The sequence below is a fragment of the Armigeres subalbatus genome, chromosome 3, assembly GCF_024139115.2.
Source record: "Armigeres subalbatus isolate Guangzhou_Male chromosome 3, GZ_Asu_2, whole genome shotgun sequence".
NCBI lineage: Eukaryota > Metazoa > Arthropoda > Insecta > Diptera > Culicidae > Armigeres > Armigeres subalbatus.
The window spans coordinates 99,928,003-99,943,400 of record NC_085141.1 but is presented as its reverse complement, the minus strand read 5'-3'; the positions used below and the strand labels follow the sequence as shown (position 1 = coordinate 99,943,400).

Below are 15,398 nucleotides of genomic sequence, written 5' to 3'. Positions count from 1 at the left end.
CAACTAACGAAGTGAGAAGCGAAGAACCAGCGTGAGCGTTGCCAGCTTTCTCCGTTTCCTCACACCATCTTTTTTTTGCGATGCGGGATCATTAAGCCGAATGGCCATTTGACCGAATTAGAAGTACGAAGTGAGAAATGACAAGTGAGACGTGCGAAGGGAGTAGTGAGAATTAAAAAGAAGTGAGACGTAAAAGTGAACATGGGAAGTGAGATGTGAGAAGTGAGAGGTGAGAAGTAAGAAGTGAGAACTTAGATGTGAGAAGTGAGAGTGAGAAGTGAGCAGTGAGGAGTGAGAAGTGAGAAGTGAGAGGTGAGTAATGAAAAGAAAGAAGGAAGAAAGATGAGAAAAGAAGAAAAATAGACGGAAGAAAGAAAGAAGAGAGAAGGAAGAAAAAAGAATGAAGAAAAAGAAAGAAGATAAAATTAAGAAAGAGAGTAGAAAGGAAAAAAGAAAGAAAGAAGGAAGAAAGAAAAACAAAAAAAGAAGAAAAAAGGAAGAAAGAAGGAAAGAAAAAATGATGAAAGAAAGACAAAAAGAGAAGAAAGAAAGAAGAAAAAAGAAAGAAAGAAGAAAAAGGAAGAAAGAAAGAAGGAAGGAAGAAGAAAGAAGGAAGAACGAATGAAAAAGAAGAAAGAAAGAAGAAAGAGGGAGAAGTAAGGAGAAAGAAGGAAGAAAAAAGGAAGAAAGAAGGAAGAACGAAGGAAGAAAGAAGGAAGAATCAAGGAAAAAGAAGGAAGAGAAAAGGAAGAAGAAAAGACAAAAAATAAGAGAGAAAGAAGAAACAAGGAAGCAAAAGAGAAGAAAGAAGGACTAAAGAAGGAAGAAAAAAAGAAAGAAGAAAGAAAGAAAGAGGGAAGAAAGAAGAAAGAAGGAAGAACGAAGGGAGAAAAAAGGAAAAAAGAAAGAAGGAAAAAGGGAGAAAGAAGGACGAAAGAAGAATAAAAGAAGGAAAAAAGAAGCAAAAAAGAATGAAGAAAGAAGCAAAAAAGAATGAAGAAGGAAGGAAGAGAGAAGAATGAAAGAAAGAAAAAAGAAGGAAGAAAGAAAGACAAAAAAAGAAGAAATAAGAAAAAAACAGCAAGAAGAAAGAAGGAAAAGGGATGAAGAAAGTAAAATAAACGAAGGAGGAAGAAAGAAGAATGGAGGAGGAAAAAGGAAGAGCTGACTTCCCACTTCTCATTCGGGCTAATGGCCATTCGGCCTAATGGCCTAACACCCTTTTTCGTATATATGCAAAGCAGTCATGTTTAGATGCATATTCTAAATGTTGCGCAGGAGTCCAACCCGTTGGACGCTCTGCTAGAACAATCAACGACGTGTCACCAAAAAGTGCGCACCGCGCACGCTTTCGTTCATACTCCGATGATTGTGAACGGTTTGTTTTGCTTTTTACTCCTGATGAATATGAATCAAAAACAATTTAGCATCAAGAACAATAATAAATTAATGTTTGAGTTAAAAAAAGAGACATCACATAATGCTTTTTTACGAATAATCAAAATCAATCAATATTAGACATCAGCTAAACATAGAAAAAAAGATTAAATAACCGGAAGACAGCTTCTAAATGGGACTCATTGGTCGTCACAATCTGGAGTCGTATCAAATGATGATACTAATAATTTTTAATGAAATTTCATAAAAACACATAACACCCCGAATAATGGAACGAGCCGATTTGAAAAATCTCCTTCCTGAGTAATATCCAGCTATCGTCAACTGTTACCAAGTTAGATTTCGGACGACTTGCGAGAGTTTGAAATTTTAAACACATATCAATTTGAAAGCACGCTCAAAGCAGGCGATTCATTGATATTTAATCCGAATCACGATTACGGAAAAATAGGGACAAACTTTGTAAATTTAATTTTGGATCTCTAACTGTCATGTATTGGATGCGCATGGGCTCTGGGCAGCCGGATGCATGCGGGAGTGTGAGTGTGATTATTTATCTGGGTGACGAGTGGGTGTTGAGTTCCATTGAAATGGGGCAGTGGAATGCGAGAAAGGAAGAAGAGAGCGATTGATGGTTTTTGGGTGAAAAAAGATGCTATTGACCTCACCGAGAAGCAGTTTTTGATGTGAAGCGATAAAGCGAGTGGCATCAAAAAGGAAAGTGACCAATTCCTCCCCGAGTAAACACGTTTTAGCACGTTTTGCTAAAGAGCGAAACACCATGGAACCATCGTGGCCAACCTGATCCGGAGAGAGTCTTCGCCGTTTCTGTATAAACAGTTCTGGTTCCCGTGATGAGTGGACTGTGAGTTAATCACTCCGTAACCCTTTCGTAACCTCTGGGTGATACACCAGGGCCATTCCACGGAACCGATACCGTTGCGATAACCCTTCGAGATCACCACGCCCGCTGCCGGCGTTCTGCGACTGAATCACGCGGATTTTGACCCCGTCAAGCTCGGCCGCCATTCTTTTTGTAAAAAGACGCCATCGCAGTTTTTCCCGGCTTCCACCAATTTCATTGGGAATCAACAGTCTCCGGGCAGCATCGCCGCCGCCCATCTTCGGCGTCCAGGAAACGTGACCCCACCCAGGCCTCTCCGGAATACCGCCAAAAAAGTCAAGTCAATCGCCGTGACGCGACCCCGTCCAAGCCTTGCATACCTGCTAGCTCCGGTGGAAAACACCCGAAAACCGTCAAGTCCCGCAAGTTCCCGGAGTTCTCAGGGTTTCGACTTTTCGTTTCAATGAGACCAAAGCAAGCGTTTTTCGGGCCAAGGGAAAATCTTGTTTCGTTGTTTATGTTGAGGATCATCTTTCACCCATAAATCTTTTCTCTAAAATTAGCATTGGAAGATGAACGAAAATCTTGCCTATTAGATGAAAATCCTTTTTCGTTTCATTACTTTCACCTCTCACTCACTTTTCGCGAGAATTATCGCAGAACAATTACAAAATTGTATGGCCGCGCCGGGATTCGAACCCAGAATAGTAACAATAATAGCTGTGGAGATGCGCTTACTTTAGCCACACCACCACGCTATCTGTATGAAAGCGTTAAGTTATTTGTTCAACATAAGCTACTACCATTTGCATTGATGATGCCACGAAAAGACTCGAATATGAAAGAAAAAGAGCAAACCAACGTTTAGTGGCAATCGAAGTGAGCGAAAAATTGTTATCACTCTCCAGGCTGTTTTTCTTTCCCGAAAAGCGATTTCTCCCCGAAAACATTCGTTAGGGAAAATCATGTGCTCCTGAGATTGAGTGAGCATTATGAACCCTGGGAGTTCTCCCCGACGGCCACATTCGACGATCGCCAAAACGCCCATTCCCGCCGCTTACATCGACGCCGATCTGCCCGTTGTCAACCGGCGGAAACCCAGGAAGAACCAGTGTATGAAGCGGAGCAGCCCAATAAGGTGCCGACTGACAGTGAGTAATTTGCGTAAGTTAGGTTCCCGTGATCCGAAAACTCTCCTACGTCCGTACGCCCTGAGACCCGGAACCACAAAAGAGGTCCTGAGCACCAACTCAAAAGACTGCCGTTGGCTTTAGACCAAGTCTTATAATAAACGATCTGTTTTCTTGCTCAATTTTCTATATTGGAAAAGTATTGTATCTTAGAGCTTACGGACAACGCTTTCATAATAATTTCCATACAAACTTCAAACTATAAATTACAACGAAATTAGCTAAAAATTTGAGAAGATTATTTTAATAGCAAATGCCACCGTTTAAGCATAGAGGAGCGAAAAAGTCAAAAATATTATCATTGTAATGCACACTTTTCCTGATATCAGTTTATTTCAATTCAATTGAGTTCAAAAGTATTCAACTGACTTTTTTGTAACAACGGCGGCATTCGTAGAGCCATTTTTACGCGAATGACCAAATGGCATAAAAATGGTATTGGAACCAGATTTCTTTAATGTCAAGTCTAGACATCTTCTAGGAACTTATGATGGAAAGCAACATGCCACCTACGCTTCGGAAGGTTTCTGAAACCAGCTTGTGGATTCCTAATGATCGATATTCTCTTGAAAGCGACTTAACTTTTGTCTGCAGACTTTTGACGACCGTAGTCGACAATTCCAGGCAGACAACTCAACAATTTCTGATTATTCGTTGCTAACATCTTGATTCTATAACATGGTCCTGGTACTATCACGCTGAACTGGAGAAGTGTTTTAGATTATTGAACAGTGTTTAGTTATAAATCAGCATAAGGATGAATGAAATATTGGCATAAATAATAACTTGTCATAAAGACGAGTTTATACAATCCCATTGAATTTCACCACTTAATTGAATCTTGACAGATACGTATTTCGACCTCAACAGTAAGGCCGTCTTCAGTGTCTCGTACTTGAATCGACTAAATAATAAATAAACTAAAATGCAACAATATAACAATAGGAGAAAAAACTAATCAATTACAATTAAATAGGGGAACGGTTCGGCACTTCATCAAAACAAAGCAATGAAAAGGAATTTGATTTGTTTTGTATTTTTGTATTTTTTTTTAGCAGTGAGCTGTTTTGCGATGAGATGAATATATGTTCAGTGAGATGGAAAATGGAACAATTCCCCTACACCCGAAACAATTGGCTATGGTACGATGAGTCCCATTATCTTGAAATGGATTGAGAAAAAAAATAGGATCAATAATGGACAGATGCACAACGTAATGCAGTGCTAATAAAAAAATGACGTTAAAATTTGTATTCGCCTTATCGATTCTTTCATTTATTTAAGGTCAACTTTCGATTTTTAAAATAATTAGAGGCTTCAAAAATTAAGTTCCTTGGAAAAGTTGACTTTGGCTGAGATAATTAAACGAGATGCTATTTTTGAAGAAGAATTTTTAAAATAAAATATGATCATTTACGATTTTTTTTTTAGAAACTTGAATATATATTTTTATTTAAGATCTAATCGGGAATTTTAAAAAATATCCGTAAAAAGTCGGGAAAAATGTGGGAATTTTATAAAGGGAGTTAAGTGGACACCATGCACTTATTGTCATGATTCTTGGTACAACCAGCAGACCTTGAAGTGATCGATGAGCTTCACATTCGGTCATCTATCTAGAGTAAAGAATCTAGATGAACAATGATCAGCAGCGTAATTTCAAAAAACTTAACGAACGAATAAGCCCATCTAATGTTTGTTAAAAGTTCATAAAACAAATGAATGCCAAGAAAATATCTAACCAAAAATTTTCTTAAACCAAACCGGGATACAACTCAACCATCTCCAGCATGGTCTTGGCATGCACATCCCACAGGTTGGTAAAAATGGTTCGATAATATCATCTTTGTAAATATGATGAAAACAACGGCAGGTTTTCAAAACTCATTATTCCTGAATGTCGGAATTTCATCGTTTTTTGAGCTTATTAATTCTATTAATATATCTGGATTAGTTTCAACGATTTTTGGTGACTTACACACTTAGATTCAATTTCGCTGTTCGGTAAAAAAAAATGACGAATTACTTCGGTATACATGGAAAATTACAGATTTTTCGGCAAAAAAGTTTGAAAATAAATAAATCAACAAACTTTATAACGAAAAAAAAAATCCGAAAAAATGAGGTTATTAAAAACAAAATACTGAATAGGAACAGTTCCTATACTACTCCAATTACCGAAGAGTACGGTAGTTTTAATAATTGACAAAAATTCCATTACTTAACCGTACGGTAATTTATGACAGATTATTAAAAATATCAAGAACCGAACTTTTGGTAGTTGTTTACATTACCGAACAGATTACTAAACGTTCAGCTGTTGAAAGTTCGGTAAAAAATTACCGTATATGTACTGCAAAAATTTCTAAGTGTGTTTACTCGTACTTAGTGTACGGGAAATGCAAAAATGTGTACATGTTTCAGATTTTCAGTCACATGACAAGCTCGGTGATCAAGTGACTACCGCTTTTTCCTTATAAGCAGGAGGTCGTGGGTTCAATTCCAGGCTCGTCCCTTTCCTACTTTGTATTTCTATCTTAGTTCTTGCTGTGTTTCACGTTCTACCAAAACGATTCCTACTGTTATAACCTTCCATACAATCCCAAAAGCTCCCATGGCACCTATGAGAGGTCGTAGAGTTCTTTGCATCTTTCTTAAGTAGGTGTCCAACTAACCATCCTTCCTCTTCCTCAGCATTCGCAAGAACGTGGCCAGGACAGATCTCGACTATTGGAGAGTGCATTGCTTCCATCTAAGAGATAGTGATTAGTCCCAAATCAATATCTGTGGTAACGGATGAAAGTACAATAGCCATCATACAATAGCCTTGGCTTGTATCACCTACGAATTTGTGCGAATTACTCAATGCTTATGCTAATGCTAATGTTTCAGATTTTCAGTCACACCTTCATTGAAATTTGGTGGAATGAATTCTCGCTTAACTTTTCAAAAGGACCTAAGTAACATTTTTTTCGTGAATTAATTTGAGTACTGCAATCGAAAGCTTTCATGTTTTTATGTTGATTGCGCTATTCAAATTAAATCATGAAAAAAATGTTACTTAGGTCCTTTTGAAAGTTAATCGAGAATTATTGGCAGTGGCTGGTTTTCTACCCGGCGCTTCCACATCCAAGCGCTATCGTATATGCGCCAATAGCCAGCATGAGTTAACCGCTAAAAATTTGTATGGCGAAACACATCTAACGCGGGTTTTCTTAAAATTAGGAACTTTTTAGGAACTATTTGGTACCGGTTATGAAGGATGGTGTCCGCTACTACGCCTACCAAATATTTTTTCGAAGAAAGTGCCTTATTTTGAGAAAACGAGCCAGATGCCTTTCGCCATACTGATTTCAGAAAGTTAACTCCTAGTGTGTCGCTGTAAACACGCTTAAAGCAGGCGATTCATTATTCTAAGTTAGAGTCATAAGGAGAAGCCTCCCGGAATCCAAAACCAAATGCACTAGCGTTTTCAAGGGTACACCATTCGAAACGGAAGCAACGCACAACTGTCATTTTAATTATTTCACGCATGCTGCGACGCAAGGCTGATGAAGAATCAATCTAGACCAACATTTGAAAAGGGCGGAACAGCCAAATTGTAAGCATTGCAGTTTTTCGTTTGAATGCATAGAATATGGTGTAAACTAGCCCATTATAATGAAAATAATAATATTTTCTATCAGTAAAAGTTATTTTGAGATTCTTGAAAAAATGGCATATTTCCATCCTGATTTTATTCACCAAACATGGTTCTTACGCTATTCTTTCAAAAGCATAGGAACTTTGCATGGATAAGGTTGCGATACACTTCTAGGTTTGGTTGATTAGTCTTTGGTGAAACGGTGCAGAATCCAAATAATATTCAAGTTGCATTTTCGGAGGCAACAATTTCAAAAAAGAAGCATCGAATAACTGTCATCTATTTATTTTAACTTTGCTGCGTCGCAGCAAGCGTAGAATAAAAAGATGCTCTCGTTGCTTCGGTATTGCAAGTGGAGCCCTTGAAAAGGCGTGGTGGAACAGCATCGGATTCCTAATTTTCTTGTGCAATCTTACTGGATTTCCTCATAACTCACTCTATTATCTATTTATATATAAATGAAATGGTCTGTGTTCGTATCCGCATAACTCGAAATCGGCTGGATGGATTTTCTTCACTTCTTCAGCAGATATGTTCGTTTTCGATTCCGACGGGTTTATATGATATCTCGCTTAACTTTTCAAAAGGACCTAAGTAACAAATTTTTCATGAATTAATTTGAATAACGCAATCAACAGAACAACATGAAAGCTATTGATTGCAGTATTCAAATTAATTCATGAAAATAATGTTACTTAGGACCTTTTGAAAAGTTAAGCGAGATATTTCCTCATTCGGAAATCATTAGTAAAGTTGATTAAATCGTGAAAAGCTAAAATGAAGATTTGTATGGGAATTTCGCATGGGAAGTTCACAATGCGCATTTTCGCCTACTATGCAGGACAACGTCTGCCGGGTCGACTAGTATTGCATATTTAATGACTTTTCAACTTTCCCCGTCGAATAAACTGTTTGTGTAGAGCGGTGTAGAGCTGATCTCAAATCGAATTGATTATTTAAAAAAATCATGCAAATCAGTCCATCCGTTCGTGAGACCGCAAAGGAAATTCAAATTCATCTTTACATATAGAGCTGAATCCTCTCTTTGCAACATAATCTCCACCCTGTCTTGTGTTGCAAAATCATGAAGTTTAAGATGTCGTAAGAACGGTTTTATAACTGATCAAAAACGGCCATTCTCCTCGGAGAACCTCCATTCCGGAAGATTACGAAACATGTCCAACTTATTCTAAATACCCCAAAATGAGCTCCATCAATCTTGTTTTACAAAAACAAGAAATTTGAGATTTCGCAAACAAGTTTTTGTGTATGACCAAAAATAGCCATTTTCCCCGGGGCACCATCAATCTTGTTTTACAAAATGTGTCCAACTTATTCAAAATAAGCTCAATTGATCTTATTTTACAAAATCATGAAGTTTGACATGTCGCAAGCAACGTTTTATGATTGATCAAAGGAGAAGCCAGATTCCATAAGATTCCGGAACATGTCCAACTTGTCTACAATCCCTCAAAATAAGCCCCATTGATTTTTTTTTCGCAAAATCATGAAGTTTGAGATGTCGCATTAAACCGGATTAAATGTAAATATGCAGAGTATTACAGTGTTTGACTGTACTTTTCCCAACACTGGGCGAGATAAACGACGGTGATACAGCGTGCAGCGCCGTAGCGTGTGGTTGGCCGGGTTGGCCCCCGCCAAGGGCGCCTGGCCTTAGGGGGGCGCCAAAATCCAGAATTCCGCTACACAATGATGACAAATTATTAAAAAATTCACTGGTTCAAAGTGATACAAATCTAACCTTCTATTACGATTCTCTCGGGGACTATAATACAATGGCAAATGAATACGGTTATCAAAAATATGTGCTCCAGAGTCTTCGATGAAGAAAGGAATAAAGCGATCAGTCGAGGTACGAGATACTAAGAACCTACAGCCAACTCGCATCTTTGAAGTTTATTCCATTCCTCGTGAAACTCGGAATTTGATGATAAGTGGTAAATCAGTCCGATAGTTTAACGTTCGGGAACGAACTAAGTGGGAATCCCGCTACGTGCGTGTGTGGTGATTGCGCCTTTTCGACGACTAGATGTTATTAACACGAGAACGCCATCTTGCAAATCGGCGTCCTGTTGCTGGTAGTTTTCCGCGTGCCTAAGTGCACCTCCGGAGCAAGGAATTACCATTTGGCTGGCCAATGTTTCGTTATTCGTTTCCGGGGTTGACAACTATTGGCCCCAGTTTTGCGAGACGACTTCCGTGGACCAAAGCTATCCGGTCGGCAGACGACTTCCAGTGAGCGGTGCGTAGTGAAGAAGACGATCGTCCCCGAGCTTGGCAAGACCTGCCAAGTGAGAATCACCGAGGTTGCTAACATTCTGCCCAGTGGTGACAGGACTTCTCGTATTCCTGAAGGTACTTTCTCGCCCAGACCGACGGGCGGTTCGACGACCATCGTATCAAAGACCATCAAGCTACACGTCGCGCCAGTACCTAACGCCATCTGCGATAGTGTTACTGCTAACTGACCAAGCCATTGCCACTGTATCTCATCGCCGTCCATACCACTGAATAAACCATAAAGGTAAAGAATAAAGTCCTTGGGACCTGGGAGAAAGGAGGCATTTTGCGCCCACCCCGGAAGCTGCCGTTGGTCAGACCAGCAGCTTGGGGTCTAGGCTAGTCCCTTTCTGGGAACTCCCGGGGTCATAACATTTCAATGTATCAAAACGTCGACATGCTTCCCTAATTTAGGAATGTCTTTTTCATTATTAACTTTATGGAAAAGAAAGTGGAAGTAAAAGGAAGGAACAGGAAATGCAAATGGAAAGGAGCATGAAACAAGCTTCTGGGGAAGAAGCCCCAGATAAGGACTTCCATAAGCCAAAGGCGAAGCGTAAATCTACATATAATTTTTGTTCGCGACTTTAAAATGCAAACCGTTATCTAATAATAGATGTACGGAAGTACTGATAATAAATTTGTGTGAATTTGAGATAAATTCCCTCATTTAATGCCGGCAAGCTATGCGATCGTATTTGATCCAGTGTAATCTTTATAAACTGGTAAAGCTTATAGCGGGAAAAAGTATTTGAAAGGATGGTATGCTGAATATGAGAATATGCATCGAGGGATTTCAGTAACGATGGCTAAATCAGATTAGGGAGAGGGAGGGAGATCAGTAACTGACTTTCTTTAAAGTAGAAATTTATTGGTTCAACCAAAACAAACAGTGCCACCAAACTACCGTCAGACCCACTCCGAAAACTCATATACCTTGATCTGAATATTCTGGTTATTCTGGCCATCAATCAACCCACTCCGGAGTTGGTTTGTTTTTGATACGACTTGGACCAATCGCTATTCTCACAATCAACCAATTCACTCCAAAGTTGAAGTTCATTGAAAGATCAGTAGTTTTGCAAACCAAGCCACTCCGAAATTGAATTTTTCGTCATCGAAAGGGCTAATGACGATTCCGATGGTCATCCACTTCATATAAGGGTTCTTCTTGATGTGACTAGGTTCGATAGCAATCAAAATTGAATAGCAAGCAAAAATTGAGTTATTTTATTTACCTAATTAAATCCTTTTTTGTCGTGAATCCATAAACTACTGGATCTATTTTTTTTTACTTGCGTTAGTTTTTTTATTGTCTTTATTAATGAGGTTTTCGGCCCTTGACCGGTTCACCTCATACTTGCGTTAGTTTACTAAATCTTTCAGAAAATCGTTAAACGTCAGCGGATTTCTAGAAATGTTCTGGTATTTTAATAACCCTTACTTTCTACCTATTGGAACATATGCAGGTTATAGAGGCTTTAGGAATTCATAAAGCAAAAATTCATTAGACCCTCCTAGCAAAAAAAATTAAATCTCCCTGCTCATAGCACGTTTTTTTAACATCTGAGTAAGGGGCGCCTAATAAAGGTTTCGCCAAGGGCGCTGGGAGTCCACGCTACGGCTCTGAGCGTGGATGATTAGGTCTTGAGGGGAAGGAGCAGAAGACTTTCATAAACCTGGCTGATCGGCTTTAGATGACAAAGTTATTATATTTTGGATTTGGCTAATTATCAGTTGAACTGTCGAACAAACGAGAAAATTGTTGGAAACGCTTTGATTTACTAGAAAACGTTTCACGACAATAGCCTTTCAAAACACTCTCTTCTAGCAGAATCAAATGGAATTTATTGGGCATCAGAAGTTTATATCGAAGTGCCATATCGTACGAGATATTGTATTTATTTTCTGACAAACGATTGACATTTACGATTTGTGATGTGCGTTTGTTAGTAAAAAGCTCAGTTGAAGACTAGGCGTTCATTGAATATTAATTCGTTGGTGTTGATTGATTTGTTGCTCCCTGGTTTTGAACGTTGTATGTCTGATTCCAGTAACCCTTGCGAGCATAGGCATAGGATTGCCAATTAGGAGATAGCGAGTTCGCTTCTCGGTTCAGTCAAGGATTCTTTCGGTTTGGAAATATTCTTGACTCCCTGATCATAGTACATATCTTGCGCTTAGTATTATAGGGGCGTAACTTGATCGATTTCTCTTCATAGATGTTTTCTTCCGTTATTAACTCAACTAAATTAAAATTTACAACCATGATTGTTGCTTCTGGTGCGAGCTGCAACTATCCTTTATCCCCGATCCATAAAATCTAAGGTAAACTATTGAAATTCGCTACATTGATGAGAATAGAACATCGATGAAGAGAGATCGATCAATGCAGTTACGCCCCTATGATACTAAGCGCGAAATATATCAATTGTGCTTGCCACACAAGATGTTTGTTTGTGCAAGATGCAGACGCATGCATTGACGGGCATAGAACGCTAATGAAATACTAAGTTCAAAGGAAGGCCAAGTTTCGGTTGAAATGTAGAGCCATTGAAAAGAAGAAGGTGTCTAATTTCAATCCAGATCATGCTGGTAATATCAATCCCAATTTTTTTATAGATATTTTTGAACTAACATCTAATATGTGTAGACTAAACTAGATATTTTGAAACTTACATCTAGATTACACCAACGTTGCATTATGCTACAAGGGGGGCATCAAGTCGAAACCGCGTGAGGCAAACAGCACCAGAAGTAAGAAGTTCCATTTGCCCAGAAACTGTTTACTACGTCGCAAACGAAACACAGGAAGACGAATAGGCACGACGCGAAAGCCCATTAATGAAAAAAGAACCAGGGCCATAAATTATCTGAACTTATTTCAAAACAATCCTCCGTCCCGTCCCGGCCCGACCCTGTCCATGCAACGCCACGCATACATTTCCACCACCACGGGAAGCTGCGATTGCACTCATGCTCATGCAAGAAGTCCCACCATACGGCCGGCTTCACACTCACACAGTCGCGATAAACCGTAAACAAAACAACGTGCTCGACACGACGACGAAGTCCCAACCCGGCAGCTGATGGCGTGCGGGAGGTGGAGCGAACCGAGCCGAACGGCAAAACCCGACGAAAGCTCACCGCACGAAGCTGCACAACCGAGCGGAGGCGCTGATTGGCTGTCGGTCGAACTGGCACCGTGATTGGCGGCAGCAATGGCTGGAGGGAGGCGGGACCGACCGACAGACGCTTCCATCGTTGAGCTCGGCGAGAGCGAACACTCGACGAGGGCCACGCCCACTGCCGTGACTAATGCCATTAGAGCCGGTCGGGAGCGGGAAATTTACTGCGGCTTTTCGCCCCGGGGCTGCTGCTGCTGTGGCGTGTTTGGTTTCACATGACTCCTCTCTTGCGCTCTCTTGCTTGCTCAGCCGCTTTTGTTGATGGTCGCGAAGCGGTTCTCGGCTGAACGTGGACGAGGTGGAAAGGCGATGAATTTTGATAATGTGAATTTTTATTATTGTAATTTGCGTTGAAGCCCCTCGCTGGTCGTCCGTTTTTTTTCTCGCTTGCATAGTAATTTAGTAAGCGTTAATTTACAGTACGGGTTTATCGGCGACGCGCCGTAGGTTTCAGCTTTCGATAGGTTGTTTGTGTTTACTTAGTTTATTTAATGCGCCGATTCAGCACTCGGCTGGCCCACAAGTGGTTGCGTTACTTCGCAGGCCGTGATCGCGCTAAAATATGCAATGCAAGGTTCGTTAGTACACACATGTGACTACCAACCCGAACTGGAAATGATTAAAGAAAAAAGTTCCATTAGTATCCGCGCTGGGTGCCTTCATAAATTGCGGATAGATTTACGTTGTTAAATAATCTATTAGCATATTCATGAAGCAATCGCGCAGTCAGCATCAAGGAGAAGCAATAAATTCAGCCAGCAATAGATTGAAGTTGTGCTGCATGAAAGAACATCCGTCCATTCGTTCGTTTTTTGTTGTTGTTGTTTCAGGTTTGTGGTTTACTGACTCAGCACACGGTGTTCAACAACTGATTTATGGTGCTCACTCACATGTATACTCACAGAGCTTGGATGAACATTGACTGAATGTGATGCATAATGGGAAGGTGAAAACGAGGTTATTGAAAATATATTTGAACGTTGTTTTCATATTCTGTTCAGTCATAAAAATCACAACTTTCACTTATTGACGAGGAATAAATAACAAATAAAATCGTTAATGTTTGTGAAATGCCAAGTTTATTGAGCATAATCTTATCTTTTTCGTAAGGTCACATTTAAGTTTCAGTTTTGTTATTCACATGTGTATTGATGCTTCTTCTGCATTGTTATCTTACTTTGCTTTGATATTTTCAACAATACAAACCGGATTGGGATGTATGGATCCACTAGAAAATTTTCTCAATTTCATCGTGTTTGCCAATTGAATGATTATAATAAGTGTTCACACATCTGAAAATAACAAACTGCTACAATTACTTTTCATTACCATATAACAGAGTACTTCGTGGTACTTCGTAGATTGCATGCCGGTTTCATCAGGGCTGATGGTGACCAACGCATTTGAAAAAAGCGATTTTGTGACCATACTGATTGTGGGAATTACATATTGATATCTCACAAAGTTTACAAAACTGCAATAAAAATCTCTAAGGATTTGACACACTTTGACAATTAAAAAAAAGTGGCAGGTATTTGAAGAACAACAAAGAAAACTAAATAAATTAAAAAAGTAAGTTTTAAGTTAAGTGAGAGTGAAAGCTATCTTGAAACCTACATGTTTGACTTCAGTATTTTTTCATGATTGAAAACCCGAATGTTGGTTAGTTGTGAAGAAAATCAAATTGTACGCGTTGAAATAGATCTAGGTGGTGCAATCATTTTAACCGAAAAATCTAACTGACATCCCCGATAAAGGCTGAGTCAAGGACTGACTTTTATAGATTGATAACTGTCTGCTTTTAAAATATTCACGCTTATGAAAATTGTTTCCCAAGCCATGATCATAAAACACACATAATTTTCGAACGGTCATCAATACCGTTCCAGCTCGAAGTATCCCTTATTAAACGTCGGTCACACTGCCCCAATATTTGATCGGTAATTTGAGTCCAATCGAACGTCACCACCTAAACTGGTTCGATTCCTACATACTGGGCCTTTTATGCTGTTTGTTTGCTTATGATGAGGACAGCCAACAGACTCATCAATACGCACATCATGCTCGCCACGTGACCAATACCGAGTTACCAATCAATAACGGACGCATACATGAATCATATCCCAGACGAAAGGCGCAACACGCCCTTAACAAAGGCAATTATTTTATAACCACGCGGCGTGTACCGGCGATGGTGATGATTCGCGGAAAACAGGAATAAGGGTCGGCAGGCGAGGCCCTTGATTAGATGCATCCGCATCCTCCATTCGGTGTCTTCTTGTTGTTCGTCGTTGTCGTCTTACTATCAGATTCAAATCACGGATAAAACCCTCTGTTGCTGCACTCTCGGAAGCACCGTTGTTCGTTCGTTCGCGACACGCGCGAGGGTGAACAAATATTCAATCTCCGAGTGCCATTCATAATAGTAGTAATCATAATAGCCCAAACAGAGATCTGACTAGTCCGCGGGAGTTTCGGGCAGTTGCGGGACGACGACGACAACGACGTTGGTGAAAATTGGTTTCACAATCCGGAAGGAGCGTGCACGTGGCTGCCCTTTGTGCACATTTTTTTTTCCGAGGGTCCTCCCTCGAGATTGTTGTACTTCTAGTATTATTGCTTGCATCGCGCTAATGACCATCCGAGTTTCAACAAAGTTATGGTTGACTGTTCGAGATTGGTTCTGCTTCATCGCGCATCAACGGAAGGGAAGAGAATGTCTGATTGGGGGGATTCTTCATAAAAATACTCTGAAATGTGAATATAACATGTTAAAAACCAACTAGTTTTACCCTTTAATAACTGGTCAAGAGAATGGAAGCACTTTGTCACCA

At 39.8% G+C, this 15,398-nt stretch overlaps 1 protein-coding gene across 1 annotated transcript in view; it reads right to left on the bottom strand.

The window, feature by feature from the left end:
* The window catches only part of LOC134223950 (protein winged eye), a 77,284-nt gene that overhangs the window by 26,600 nt on the left and 35,286 nt on the right, over nt 1-15,398 (bottom strand). The gene's annotated exons all lie outside the window — the stretch shown is intronic.